Source organism: Furipterus horrens, unplaced genomic scaffold, assembly GCF_987537825.1.
Source record: "Furipterus horrens unplaced genomic scaffold, mFurHor1.1.pri manual_scaffold_11, whole genome shotgun sequence".
Lineage (NCBI taxonomy): Eukaryota > Metazoa > Chordata > Mammalia > Chiroptera > Furipteridae > Furipterus > Furipterus horrens.
Genome location: NW_028327181.1, coordinates 39,589,247 through 39,605,174, shown reverse-complemented (window position 1 = coordinate 39,605,174; position 15,928 = coordinate 39,589,247).

Sequence of the window (15,928 nt, the reverse complement as noted above, 5' to 3'; positions counted from 1 at the left end):
ACCAGAATATGGATTCAGACTATTTTCAAGAATACTCACTCAGCCTGTGTTCTAGCAGAACGCTCACTTAGCCTGTATTCTAACAGAATGTGTACTCAGATATTGTTCAAAAATTACTTACTCAGTCTGTGTTCTAACAGAATTTGGACGCAGTCTCTGTTTAAAAAATACTCACTCACCTCAGTATTCTAACAGAACACTCACGTAGCCTGTGTTCTAACAGAACACTAACTCAGCCTGTTTTCTAACAAAATGTGGATTCAGATCAAAAATTACTAACGCAGTCTGTGTTCTAACAGAATATGGACTTAGATTTTGTTCAAAAATTACTCAGTCTGTGTTCTAACAGAATATGGACTCAGTCTATGTTTAAAGAATACTCACTCAGCCAGTATTTTACCAGAGTATGGACTCAGCCTGTGTTCTAACAGAATACTCACACAGCCTGTGTTCTAACAGAATATGTACTCAGTCTATATTTAAAGAATACTCACTCACCTCAGTATTCTAACAGAACACTCATGTAGCCAGTGTTCTAACAGAATACTAACTCAGCCTGTGTTCTAACAGAATGTGGACTCAGATTTTGTTCAAAAATTACTCAGTCTGTTTCTAACAGAATATGGAGTCAGTCTATGTTTAAAGAATACTCACTCAACCAGTATTTTACCAGAGTATGGACTCAGCCTGTGTTCTAACAGAATACTCACACAGCCTGTGTTCTAACAGAATATGGACTCAGTCTATATTTAAAGAATACTCACTCACCTCAGTATTCTAACAGAACACTCACGTAGCCAGTGTTCTAACAGAATACTAACTCAGCCTGTGTTCTAACAGAATGTGGATTCAGATCAAAAATTACTAAGTCTGTGTTCTAACAGAATGTGGACTCAGATTTTGTTCAAAAATTACTCAGTCTGTTTCTAACAGAATATGGTCTCAGTCTATGTTTTAAGATTACTCACTCAGCCAGTATTTTACCAGAGTATGGACTCAGCCTGTGTTCTAACAGAATACTCACACAGCCTGTGTTCTAACAGAATATGGACTCAGTCTATATTTAAAGAATACTCACTAACCTCAGTATTCCAACAGAACACTCATGTAGCCAGTGTTCTAACAGAATACTAACTCAGCCTGTGTTCTAACGGAATGTGGATTCAGATCAAATATTACTAACTCAGTCTGTGTTCTAACAGAATGTGGGTTCAGATCAAAAATTACTAACTCAGTCTGTGTTCTAACAGAATATGAACTCAGATTTTGTTCAAAAATTACTCAGTCTGTGTTCTAACAGAATATGGACTCAGTCTATATTTAAAGAATACTCACTCACCTCAGTATTCTAACAGAACACTCACGTAGCCAGTGTTCTAACAGAATACTAACTCATCCTGTGTTCTAACAGAATGTGGATTCAGATCAAAAATTACTAACTCAGTCTGTGTTCTAACAGAATGTGGACTCAGATTTTGTTCAAAAATTACTCAGTCTGTTTCTAACAAAATATGGTCTCAGTCTTTGTTTAAAGAATACTCACTCAGCTCAGTGTTCTAACATAAGACTCACTTAGCCTGTGTTCTAACAGAATGTGGTTTCAGATCAAAAATTACTAACTCAGTCTGTGTTCTAACAGAATTTGGACGCAGTCTCTGTTTAAAAAATACTCACTCACCTCAGTATTCTAACAGAACACTCACGTAGCCTGTGTTCTAACAGAACACTAACTCAGCCTGTTTTCTAACAAAATGTGGATTCAGATCAAAAATTACTAACGCAGTCTGTGTTCTAACAGAATATGGACTTAGATTTTGTTCAAAAATTACTCAGTCTGTGTTCTAACAGAATGTGGACTCAGATTTTGTTCAAAAATTACTCAGTCTGTTTCTAACAGAATATGGAGTCAGTCTATGTTTAAAGAATACTCACTCAACCAGTATTTTACCAGAGTATGGACTCAGCCTTTGTTCTAACAGAATACTCACACAGCCTGTGTTCTAACAGAATATGGACTCAGTCTATATTTAAAGAATACTCACTCACCTCAGTATTCTAACAGAACACTCACGTAGCCAGTGTTCTAACAGAATACTAACTCAGCCTGTGTTCTAACAGAATGTGGATTCAGATCAAAAATTACTAACTCAGTCTGTGTTCTAACAGAATGTGGACTCAGATTTTGTTCAAAAATTACTCAGTCTGTTTCTAACAGAATATGGTCTCAGTCTATGTTTAAAGATTACTCACTCAGCCAGTATTTTACCAGAGTATGGACTCAGCCTGTGTTCTAACAGAATACTCACACAGCCTGTGTTCTAACAGAATATGGACTCAGTCTATATTTAAAGAATACTCACTCACCTCAGTATTCTCACAGAAAACTCACGTAGCCTGTGTTCTAACAGAACACTAACTCAGCCTGCTTTCTAACAGAATGTGGATTCAGATCAAATATTACTAACTCAGTCTGTGTTCTAACAGAATGTGGACTCAGATTTTGTTCAAAAATTACTCAGTCTGTTTCTAACAAAATATGGTCTCAGTCTTTGTTTAAAGAATACTCACTCAGCTCAGTGTTCTAACATAACACTCACTTAGCCTGTGTTCTAACAGAATGTGGTTTCAGTTCAAAAATTACTAACTCAGTCTGTGTTCTAACAGAATTTGGACGCAGTCTCTGTTTAAAAAATACTCACTCACCTCAGTATTCTAACAGAACACTCACGTAGCCTGTGTTCTAACAGAACACTAACTCAGCCTGTTTTCTAACAAAATGTGGATTCAGATCAAAAATTACTAACGCAGTCTGTGTTCTAACAGAATATGGACTTAGATTTTGTTCAAAAATTACTCAGTCTGTGTTCTAACAGAATGTGGACTCAGATTTTGTTCAAAAATTACTCAGTCTGTTTCTAACAGAATATGGAGTCAGTCTATGTTTAAAGAATACTCACTCAACCAGTATTTTACCAGAGTATGGACTCAGCCTGTGTTCTAACAGAATACTCACACAGCCTGTGTTCTAACAGAATATGGACTCAGTCTATATTTAAAGAATACTCACTCACCTCAGTATTCCAACAGAACACTCACGTAGCCAGTGTTGTAACAGAATACTAACTCAGCCTGTGTTCTAACAGAATGTGGATTCAGATCAAATATTACTAACTCAGTCTGTGTTCTAACAGAATGTGGACTCAGATTTTGTTCAAAATTACTCAGTCTCTGTTCTAACAGAATATGGACTAAGTCTATGTTTAAAGAATACTCACTCAGCTCAGTGTTCTAACATAACACTCACTTAGCCTGTGTTCTAACAGAATGTGGGTTCAGATCAAATATTACTAACTCAGTCTGTGTTCTAACAGAATGTGGACTCAGATTTTGTTCAAAAATTACTCAGTCTGTTTCTAACAGAATATGGACTCAGTCTATGTTTAAAGAATACTCACTCAGCCAGTATTTTACCAGAGTATGGACTCAGCCTGTGTTCTAACAGAATACTCACACAGCCTGTGTTCTAACAGAATATGGACTCAGTCTATATTTAAAGAATACTCACTCACCTCAGTATTCTAACAGAACACTCACGTAGCCTGTGTTCTAACAGAACAGTAACTCAGCCTGTTTTCTAACAAAATGTGGATTCAGATCAAAAATTACTAACGCAGTCTGTGTTCTAACAGAATATGGACTTAGATTTTGTTCAAAAATTACTCAGTCTGTGTTCTAACAGAATATGGACTCAGTCTATGTTTAAAGAATACTCACTCAGCCAGTATTTTACCAGAGTATGGACTCAGCCTGTGTTCTAACAGAATACTCACACAGCCTGTGTTCTAACAGAATATGGACTCAGTCTATATTTAAAGAATACTCACTAACCTCAGTATTCCAACAGAACACTCATGTAGCCAGTGTTATAACAGAATACTAACTCAGCCTGTGTTCTAACGGAATGTGGATTCAGATCAAATATTACTAACTCAGTCTGTGTTCTAACAGAATGTGGACTCAGATTTTGTTCAAAAATTATTCAGCCTGTGTTCTAACAGAATGTGGATTCAGATCAAAAATTACTAACTCAGTCTGTGTTCTAACAGAATGTGGGTTCAGATCAAAAATTACTAACTCAGTCTGTGTTCTAACAGAATATGAACTCAGATTTTGTTCAAAAATTACTCAGTCTGTGTTCTAACAGAATATGGACTCAGTCTATATTTAAAGAATACTCACTCACCTCAGTATTCTAACAGAACACTCACGTAGCCAGTGTTCTAACAGAATACTAACTCATCCTGTGTTCTAACAGAATGTGGATTCAGATCAAAAATTACTAACTCAGTCTGTGTTCTAACAGAATATGAACTCAGATTTTGTTCAAAAATTACTCAGTCTGTGTTCTAACAGAATATGGACTCAGTCTATGTTTAAAGAATACTCACTCAGCCAGTGTTCTACCAGAATATGGATTCAGACTATTTTCAAGAATACTCACTCAGCCTGTGTTCTAGCAGAACGCTCACTTAGCCTGTGTTCTAACAGAATGTGTACTCAGATATTGTTCAAAAATTACTTACTCAGTCTGTGTTCTAACAGAATTTGGACGCAGTCTCTGTTTAAAAAGTACTCACTCACCTCAGTATTCTAACAGAACACTCACGTAGCCTGTGTTCTAACAGAACACTAACTCAGCCTGTTTTCTAACAAAATGTGGATTCAGATCAAAAATTGCTAACGCAGTCTGTGTTCTAACAGAATATGGACTTAGATTTTGTTCAAAAATTACTCAGTCTGTGTTCTAACAGAATATGGACTCAGTCTATGTTTAAAGAATACTCACTCAGCCAGTATTTTACCAGAGTATGGACTCAGCCTGTGTTCTAACAGAATACTCACACAGCCTGTGTTCTAACAGAATATGGACTCAGTCTATATTTAAAGAATACTCACTCACCTCAGTATTCTAACAGAACACTCACGTAGCCAGTGTTCTAACAGAATACTAACTCAGCCTGTGTTCTAACAGAATGTGGATTCAGATCAAAAATTACTAACTCAGTCTGTGTTCTAACAGAATGTGGACTCAGATTTTGTTCAAAAATTACTCAGTCTGTTTCTAACAGAATATGGTCTCAGTCTATGTTTAAAGATTAGTCACTCAGCAAGTATTTTACCAGAGTATGGACTCAGCCTGTGTTCTAACAGAATACTCACACAGCCTGTGTTCTAACAGAATATGGACTCAGTCTATATTTAAAGAATACTCACTCACCTCAGTATTCTAACAGAACACTCACGTAGCCTGTGTTCTAACAGAACACTAACTCAGCCTGCTTTCTAACAGAATGTGGATTCAGATCAAATATTACTAACGCAGTCTGTGTTCTAACAGAATATGGACTTAGATTTTGTTCAAAAATTACTCAGTCTGTGTTCTAACAGAATATGGACTCAGTCTATGTTTAAAGAATACTCACTCAGCCAATATTTTACCAGAGTATGGACTCGGCCTGTGTTCTAACAGAATACTCACACAGCCTGTGTTCTAACAGAATATGGACTCAGTCTATATTTAAAGAATACTGAATCACCTCAGTATTCCAACAGAACACTCACGTAGCCAGTGTTGTAACAGAATACTAACTCAGCCTGTGTTCTAACAGAATGTGGATTCAGATCAAATATTACTAACTCAGTCTGTGTTCTAACAGAATGTGGACTCAGATTTTGTTCAAAATTACTCAGTGTGTGTTCTAACAGAATATGGACTTAGTCTATGTTTAAAGAATACTCACTCAGCTCAGTGTTCTAACATAACACTCACTTAGCCTGTGTTCTAACAGAATGTGGGTTCAGATCAAATATTACTAACTCAGTCTGTGTTCTAACAGAATGTGGACTCAGATTTTGTTCAAAAATTACTCAGTCTGTGTTCTAACAGAATATGGACTAAGTCTATGTTTAAAGAATACTCACTCAGCTCAGTGTTCTAACATAAGACTCACTTAGCCTGTGTTCTAACAGAATGTGGTTTCAGATCAAAAATTACTAACTCAGTCTGTGTTCTAACAGAATGTGGACTCAGATTTTGTTCAAAAATTACTCAGTCTGTGTTCTAACAGAATATGGACTCAGTCTATGTTTAAAGAATACTCACTCAGCCTGTGTTTTAGCAGAACGCTCACTTAGCCTGTGTTCTAACAGAATGTGGACTCAGATATTGTTCAAAAATTACTAACTCAGTCTGTGTTCTAACAGAATTTGGACGCAGTCTCTGTTTAAAAAATACTCACTCACCTCAGTGTTCTAACAGAACACTCACGTAGCCTGTGTTCTAACAGAACACTAACTCAGCCTGTTTTCTAACAAAATGTGGATTCAGATCAAAAATTACTAACGCAGTCTGTGTTCTAACAGAATATGGACTTAGATTTTGTTCAAAAATTACTCAGTCCGTGTTCTAACAGAATATGGACTCAGTCTATGTTTAAAGAATACTCACTCAGCCAGTATTTTACCAGAGTATGGACTCAGCATGTGTTCTAACAGAATACTCACACAGCCTGTGTTCTAACAGAATATGTACTCAGTCTATATTTAAAGAATACTCACTCACCTCAGTATTCTAACAGAACACTCACGTAGCCAGTGTTCTAACAGAATACTAACTCAGCCTGTGTTCTAACAGAATGTGGACTCAGATTTTGTTCAAAAATTACTCAGTCTGTTTCTAACAGAATATGGAGTCAGTCTATGTTTAAAGAATACTCACTCAACCAGTATTTTACCAGAGTATGGACTCAGCCTGTGTTCTAACAGAATACTCACACAGCCTGTGTTCTAACAGAATATGGACTCAGTCTATATTTAAAGAATACTCATTCACCTCAGTTTTCTAACAGAACACTCACGTACCCTGTGTTCTAACAGAACACTAACTCAGCCTGTTTTCTAACAGAATGTGGATTCAGACCAAAATTACTAACGCAGTCTGTGTTCTAACAGAATATGGACTTAGATTTTGTTCAAAAATTACTCAGTCTGTGTTCTAACAGAATATGGACTCAGTCTATGTTTAAAGAATACTCACTCAGCCAGTATTTTACCAGAGTATGGACTCAGCCTGTGTTCTAACAGAATACTCACACAGCCTGTGTTCTAACAGAATATGGACTCAGTCTATATTTAAAGAATACTCACTCACCTCAGTATTCCTACAGAACACTCACGTAGCCAGTGTTCTAACAGAATACTAACTCAGCCTGTGTTCTAACAGAATGTGGATTCAGATCAAATATTACTAACTCAGTCTGTGTTCTAACAGAATGTGGACTCAGATTTTGTTCAAAAATTACTCAGTCTGTGTTCTAACAGAATGTGGATTCAGATCAAAAATTACTAACTCAGTCTGTGTTCTAACAGAATGTGGGTTCAGATCAAAAATTACTAACTCAGTCTGTGTTCTAACAGAATATGAACTCAGATTTTGTTCAAAAATTACTCAGTCTGTGTTCTAACAGAATATGGACTCAGTCTATATTTAAAGAATACTCACTCACCTCAGTATTCTAACAGAACACTCACGTAGCCAGTGTTCTAACAGAATACTAACTCATCCTGTGTTCTAACAGAATGTGGATTCAGATCAAAAATTACTAACTCAGTCTGTGTTCTAACAGAATGTGGACTCAGATTTTGTTCAAAAATTACTCAGTCTGTTTCTAACAGAATATGGTCTCAGTCTTTGTTTAAAGAATACTCACTCAGCTCAGTGTTCTAACATAACACTCACTTAGCCTGTGTTCTAACAGAATGTGGTTTCAGATCAAAAATTACTAACTCAGTCTGTGTTCTAACAGAATATGAACTCAGATTTTGTTCAAAAATTACTCAGTCTGTGTTCTAACAGAATATGGACTCAGTCTATGTTTAAAGAATACTCACTCAGCCAGTGTTCTACCAGAATATGGATTCAGACTATTTTCAAGAATACTCACTCAGCCTGTGTTCTAGCAGAACGCTCACTTTGCCTGTGTTCTAACAGAATGTGTACTCAGATACTGTTCAAAAATTACTAACTCAGTCTGTGTTCTAACAGAATTTGGACGCAGTCTCTGTTTAAAAAATACTCACTCACCTCAGTGTTCTAACAGAACACTCACGTAGCCTGTGTTCTAACAGAACACTAACTCAGCCTGTGTTCTAACAAAATGTGGATTCAGATCAAAAATTACTAACGCAGTCTGTGTTCTAACAGATTATGGACTTAGATTTTGTTCAAAAATTACTCAGTCTGTGTTCTAACAGAATATGGACTCAGTCTATGTTTAAAGAATACTCACTCAGCCAGTATTTTACCAGAGTATGGACACAGCCTGTGTTCTAACAGAATACTCACACAGCCTGTGTTCTAACAGAATATGTACTCAGTCTATATTTAAAGAATACTCACTCACCTCAGTATTCTAACAGAACACTCACGTAGCCAGTGTTCTAACAGAATACTAACTCAGCCTGTGTTCTAAAAGAATGTGGACTCAGATTTTGTTCAAAAATTACTCAGTCTGTTTCTAACAGAATATGGACTCAGTCTATGTTTAAAGAATACTCACTCAGCCAGTATTTTACCAGAGTATGGACTCAGCCTGTGTTCTAACAGAATACTCACACAGCCTGTGTTCTAACAGAATATGGACTCAGTCTATATTTAAAGAATACTCACTCACCTCAGTATTCTAACAGAACACTCACGTAGCCTGTGTTCTAACAGAACAGTAACTCAGCCTGTTTTCTAACAAAATGTGGATTCAGATCAAAAATTACTAACGCAGTCTGTGTTCTAACAGAATATGGACTTAGATTTTGTTCAAAAATTACTCAGTCTGTGTTCTAACAGAATATGGACTCAGTCTATGTTTAAAGAATACTCACTCAGCCAGTATTTTACCAGAGTATGGACTCAGCCTGTGTTCTAACAGAATACTCACACAGCCTGTGTTCTAACAGAATATGGACTCAGTCTATATTTAAAGAATATTCACTAACCTCAGTATTCCAACAGAACACTCATGTAGCCAGTGTTATAACAGAATACTAACTCAGCCTGTGTTCTAACGGAATGTGGATTCAGATCAAATATTACTAACTCAGTCTGTGTTCTAACAGAATGTGGACTCAGATTTTGTTCAAAAATTATTCAGCCTGTGTTCTAACAGAATGTGGATTCAGATCAAAAATTACTAACTCAGTCTGTGTTCTAACAGAATGTGGGTTCAGATCAAAAATTACTAACTCAGTCTGTGTTCTAACAGAATATGAACTCAGATTTTGTTCAAAAATTACTCAGTCTGTGTTCTAAGAGAATATGGACTCAGTCTATATTTAAAGAATACTCACTCACCTCAGTATTCTAACAGAACACTCACGTAGCCAGTGTTCTAACAGAATACTAACTCATCCTGTGTTCTAACAGAATGTGGATTCAGATCAAAAATTACTAACTCAGTCTGTGTTCTAACAGAATGTGGACTCAGATTTTGTTCAAAAATTACTCAGTCTGTTTCTAACAAAATATGGTCTCAGTCTTTGTTTAAAGAATACTCACTCAGCTCAGTGTTCTAACATAACACTCACTTAGCCTGTGTTCTAACAGAATGTGGTTTCAGATCAAAAATTACTAACTCAGTCTGTGTTCTAACAGAATATGAACTCAGATTTTGTTCAAAAATTACTCAGTCTGTGTTCTAACAGAATATGGACTCAGTCTATGTTTAAAGAATACTCACTCAGCCAGTGTTCTACCAGAATATGGATTCAGACTATTTTCAAGAATACTCACTCAGCCTGTGTTCTAGCAGAACGCTCACTTAGCCTGTGTTCTAACAGAATGTGTACTCAGATATTGTTCAAAAATTACTTACTCAGTCTGTGTTCTAACAGAATTTGGACGCAGTCTCTGTTTAAAAAATACTCACTCACCTCAGTATTCTAACAGAACACTCACGTAGCCTGTGTTCTAACAGAACACTAACTCAGCCTGTTTTCTAACAAAATGTGGATTCAGATCAAAAATTGCTAACGCAGTCTGTGTTCTAACAGAATATGGACTTAGATTTTGTTCAAAAATTACTCAGTCTGTGTTCTAACAGAATATGGACTCAGTCTATGTTTAAAGAATACTCACTCAGCCAGTATTTTACCAGAGTATGGACTCAGCCTGTGTTCTAACAGAATACTCACACAGCCTGTGTTATAACAGAATATGGACTCAGTCTATATTTAAAGAATACTCACTCACCTCAGTATTCTAACAGAACACTCACGTAGCCAGTGTTCTAACAGAATACTAACTCAGCCTGTGTTCTAACAGAATGTGGTTTCAGATCAAAAATTACTAACTCAGTCTGTGTTCTAACAGAATGTGGACTCAGATTTTGTTCAAAAATTACTCAGTCTGTTTCTAACAGAATATGGTCTCAGTCTATGTTTAAAGATTACTCACTCAGCCAGTATTTTACCAGAGTATGGACTCAGCCTGTGTTCTAACAGAATACTCACACAGCCTGTGTTCTAACAGAATATGGACTCAGTCTATATTTAAAGAATACTCACTCACCTCAGTATTCTAACAGAACACTCACGTAGCCTGTGTTCTAACAGAACACTAACTCAGCCTGCTTTCTAACAGAATGTGGATTCAGATCAAATATTACTAACGCAGTCTGTGTTCTAACAGAATATGGACTTAGATTTTGTTCAAAAATTACTCAGTCTGTGTTCTAACAGAATATGGACTCAGTCTATGTTTAAAGAATACTCACTCAGCCAATATTTTACCAGAGTATGGACTCGGCCTGTGTTCTAACAGAATACTCACACAGCCTGTGTTCTAACAGAATATGGACTCAGTCTATATTTAAAGAATACTGAATCACCTCAGTATTCCAACAGAACACTCACGTAGCCAGTGTTGTAACAGAATACTAACTCAGCCTGTGTTCTAACAGAATGTGGATTCAGATCAAATATTACTAACTCAGTCTGTGTTCTAACAGAATGTGGACTCAGATTTTGTTCAAAATTACTCAGTGTGTGTTCTAACAGAATATGGACTTAGTCTATGTTTAAAGAATACTCACTCAGCTCAGTGTTCTAACATAACACTCACTTAGCCTGTGTTCTAACAGAATGTGGGTTCAGATCAAATATTACTAACTCAGTCTGTGTTCTAACAGAATGTGGACTCAGATTTTGTTCAAAAATTACTCAGTCTGTTTATAACAGAATATGGACTCAGTCTATGTTTAAAGAATACTCACTCAGCCAGTATTTTACCAGAGTATGGACTCAGCCTGTGTTCTAACAGAATACTCACACAGCCTGTGTTCTAACAGAATATGGACTCAGTCTATATTTAAAGAATACTCACTCACCTCAGTATTCTAACAGAACACTCACGTAGCCTGTGTTCTAACAGAACAGTAACTCAGCCTTTTTTCTAACAGAATGTGGATTCAGATCAAAAATTATTAACGCAGTCTGTGTTCTAACAGAATATGGACTTAGATTTTGTTCAAAAATTACTCAGTCTGTGTTCTAACAGAATATGGACTCAGTCTATGTTTAAAGAATACTCACTCAGCCAATATTTTACCAGAGTATGGACTCAGCCTGTGTTCTAACAGAATACTCACACAGCCTGTGTTCTAACAGAATATGGACTCAGTCTATATTTAAAGAATACTCACTCACCTCAGTATTCCAACAGAACACTCATGTAGCCAGTGTTCTAACAGAATACTAACTCAGCCTGTGTTCTAACGGAATGTGGATTCAGATCAAATATTACTAACTCAGTCTGTGTTCTAACAGAATGTGGACTCAGATTTTGTTCAAAAATTACTCAGTCTGTGTTCTAACAGAATATGGACTAAGTCTATGTTTAAAGAATACTCACTCAGCTCAGTGTTCTAACATAAGACTCACTTAGCCTGTGTTCTAACAGAATGTGGTTTCAGATCAAAAATTACTAACTCAGTCTGTGTTCTAACAGAATGTGGACTCAGATTTTGTTCAAAAATTACTCAGTCTGTTTCTAACAGAATATGGTCTCAGTCTTTGTTTAAAGAATACTCACTCAGCTCAGTGTTCTAACATAACACTCACTTAGCCTGTGTTCTAACAGAATGTGGTTTCAGATCAAAAATTACTAACTCAGTCTGTGTTCTAACAGAATATGAACTCAGATTTTGTTCAAAAATTACTCAGTCTGTGTTCTAACAGAATATGGACTCAGTCTATGTTTAAAGAATACTCACTCAGCCAGTGTTCTACCAGAATATGGATTCAGACTATTTTCAAGAATACTCACTCAGCCTGTGTTCTAGCAGAACGCTCACTTTGCCTGTGTTCTAACAGAATGTGTACTCAGATACTGTTCAAAAATTACTAACTCAGTCTGTGTTCTAACAGAATTTGGACGCAGTCTCTGTTTAAAAAATACTCACTCACCTCAGTGTTCTAACAGAACACTCACGTAGCCTGTGTTCTAACAGAACACTAACTCAGCCTGTGTTCTAACAAAATGTGGATTCAGATCAAAAATTACTAACGCAGTCTGTGTTCTAACAGATTATGGACTTAGATTTTGTTCAAAAATTACTCAGTCTGTGTTCTAACAGAATATGGACTCAGTCTATGTTTAAAGAATACTCACTCAGCCAGTATTTTACCAGAGTATGGACACAGCCTGTGTTCTAACAGAATACTCACACAGCCTGTGTTCTAACAGAATATGTACTCAGTCTATATTTAAAGAATACTCACTCACCTCAGTATTCTAACAGAACACTCACGTAGCCAGTGTTCTAACAGAATACTAACTCAGCCTGTGTTCTAAAAGAATGTGGACTCAGATTTTGTTCAAAAATTACTCAGTCTGTTTCTAACAGAATATGGACTCAGTCTATGTTTAAAGAATACTCACTCAGCCAGTATTTTACCAGAGTATGGACTCAGCCTGTGTTCTAACAGAATACTCACACAGCCTGTGTTCTAACAGAATATGGACTCAGTCTATATTTAAAGAATACTCACTCACCTCAGTATTCTAACAGAACACTCACGTAGCCTGTGTTCTAACAGAACAGTAACTCAGCCTGTTTTCTAACAAAATGTGGATTCAGATCAAAAATTACTAACGCAGTCTGTGTTCTAACAGAATATGGACTTAGATTTTGTTCAAAAATTACTCAGTCTGTGTTCTAACAGAATATGGACTCAGTCTATGTTTAAAGAATACTCACTCAGCCAGTATTTTACCAGAGTATGGACTCAGCCTGTGTTCTAACAGAATACTCACACAGCCTGTGTTCTAACAGAATATGGACTCAGTCTATATTTAAAGAATACTCACTAACCTCAGTATTCCAACAGAACACTCATGTAGCCAGTGTTATAACAGAATACTAACTCAGCCTGTGTTCTAACGGAATGTGGATTCAGATCAAATATTACTAACTCAGTCTGTGTTCTAACAGAATGTGGACTCAGATTTTGTTCAAAAATTATTCAGCCTGTGTTCTAACAGAATGTGGATTCAGATCAAAAATTACTAACTCAGTCTGTGTTCTAACAGAATGTGGGTTCAGATCAAAAATTACTAACTCAGTCTGTGTTCTAACAGAATATGAACTCAGATTTTGTTCAAAAATTACTCAGTCTGTGTTCTAACAGAATATGGACTCAGTCTATATTTAAAGAATACTCACTCACCTCAGTATTCTAACAGAACACTCACGTAGCCAGTGTTCTAACAGAATACTAACTCATCCTGTGTTCTAACAGAATGTGGATTCAGATCAAAAATTACTAACTCAGTCTGTGTTCTAACAGAATGTGGACTCAGATTTTGTTCAAAAATTACTCAGTCTGTTTCTAACAAAATATGGTCTCAGTCTTTGTTTAAAGAATACTCACTCAGCTCAGTGTTCTAACATAACACTCACTTAGCCTGTGTTCTAACAGAATGTGGTTTCAGATCAAAAATTACTAACTCAGTCTGTGTTCTAACAGAATATGAACTCAGATTTTGTTCAAAAATTACTCAGTCTGTGTTCTAACAGAATATGGACTCAGTCTATGTTTAAAGAATACTCACTCAGCCAGTGTTCTACCAGAATATGGATTCAGACTATTTTCAAGAATACTCACTCAGCCTGTGTTCTAGCAGAACGCTCACTTAGCCTGTGTTCTAACAGAATGTGTACTCAGATATTGTTCAAAAATTACTTACTCAGTCTGTGTTCTAACAGAATTTGGACGCAGTCTCTGTTTAAAAAATACTCACTCACCTCAGTATTCTAACAGAACACTCACGTAGCCTGTGTTCTAACAGAACACTAACTCAGCCTGTTTTCTAACAAAATGTGGATTCAGATCAAAAATTGCTAACGCAGTCTGTGTTCTAACAGAATATGGACTTAGATTTTGTTCAAAAATTACTCAGTCTGTGTTCTAACAGAATATGGACTCAGTCTATGTTTAAAGAATACTCACTCAGCCAGTATTTTACCAGAGTATGGACTCAGCCTGTGTTCTAACAGAATACTCACACAGCCTGTGTTATAACAGAATATGGACTCAGTCTATATTTAAAGAATACTCACTCACCTCAGTATTCTAACAGAACACTCACGTAGCCAGTGTTCTAACAGAATACTAACTCAGCCTGTGTTCTAACAGAATATGGACTCAGTCTATATTTAAAGAATACTCACTCACCTCAGTATTCTAACAGAACACTCACGTAGCCTGTGTTCTAACAGAACACTAACTCAGCCTGCTTTCTAACAGAATGTGGATTCAGATCAAATATTACTAACGCAGTCTGTGTTCTAACAGAATATGGACTTAGATTTTGTTCAAAAATTACTCAGTCTGTGTTCTAACAGAATATGGACTCAGTCTATGTTTAAAGAATACTCACTCAGCCAATATTTTACCAGAGTATGGACTCGGCCTGTGTTCTAACAGAATACTCACACAGCCTGTGTTCTAACAGAATATGGACTCAGTCTATATTTAAAGAATACTGAATCACCTCAGTATTCCAACAGAACACTCACGTAGCCAGTGTTGTAACAGAATACTAACTCAGCCTGTGTTCTAACAGAATGTGGATTCAGATCAAATATTACTAACTCAGTCTGTGTTCTAACAGAATGTGGACTCAGATTTTGTTCAAAATTACTCAGTGTGTGTTCTAACAGAATATGGACTTAGTCTATGTTTAAAGAATACTCACTCAGCTCAGTGTTCTAACATAACACTCACTTAGCCTGTGTTCTAACAGAATGTGGGTTCAGATCAAATATTACTAACTCAGTCTGTGTTCTAACAGAATGTGGACTCAGATTTTGTTCAAAAATTACTCAGTCTGTTTATAACAGAATATGGACTCAGTCTATGTTTAAAGAATACTCACTCAGCCAGTATTTTACCAGAGTATGGACTCAGCCTGTGTTCTAACAGAATACTCACACAGCCTGTGTTCTAACAGAATATGGACTCAGTCTATATTTAAAGAATACTCACTCACCTCAGTATTCTAACAGAACACTCACGTAGCCTGTGTTCTAACAGAACAGTAACTCAGCCTTTTTTCTAACAGAATGTGGATTCAGATCAAAAATTATTAACGCAGTCTGTGTTCTAACAGAATATGGACTTAGATTTTGTTCAAAAATTACTCAGTCTGTGTTCTAACAGAATATGGACTCAGTCTATGTTTAAAGAATACTCACTCAGCCAATATTTTACCAGAGTATGGACTCAGCCTGTGTTCTAACAGAATACTCACACAGCCTGTGTTCTAACAGAATATGGACTCAGTCTATATTTAAAGAATACTCACTCACCTCAG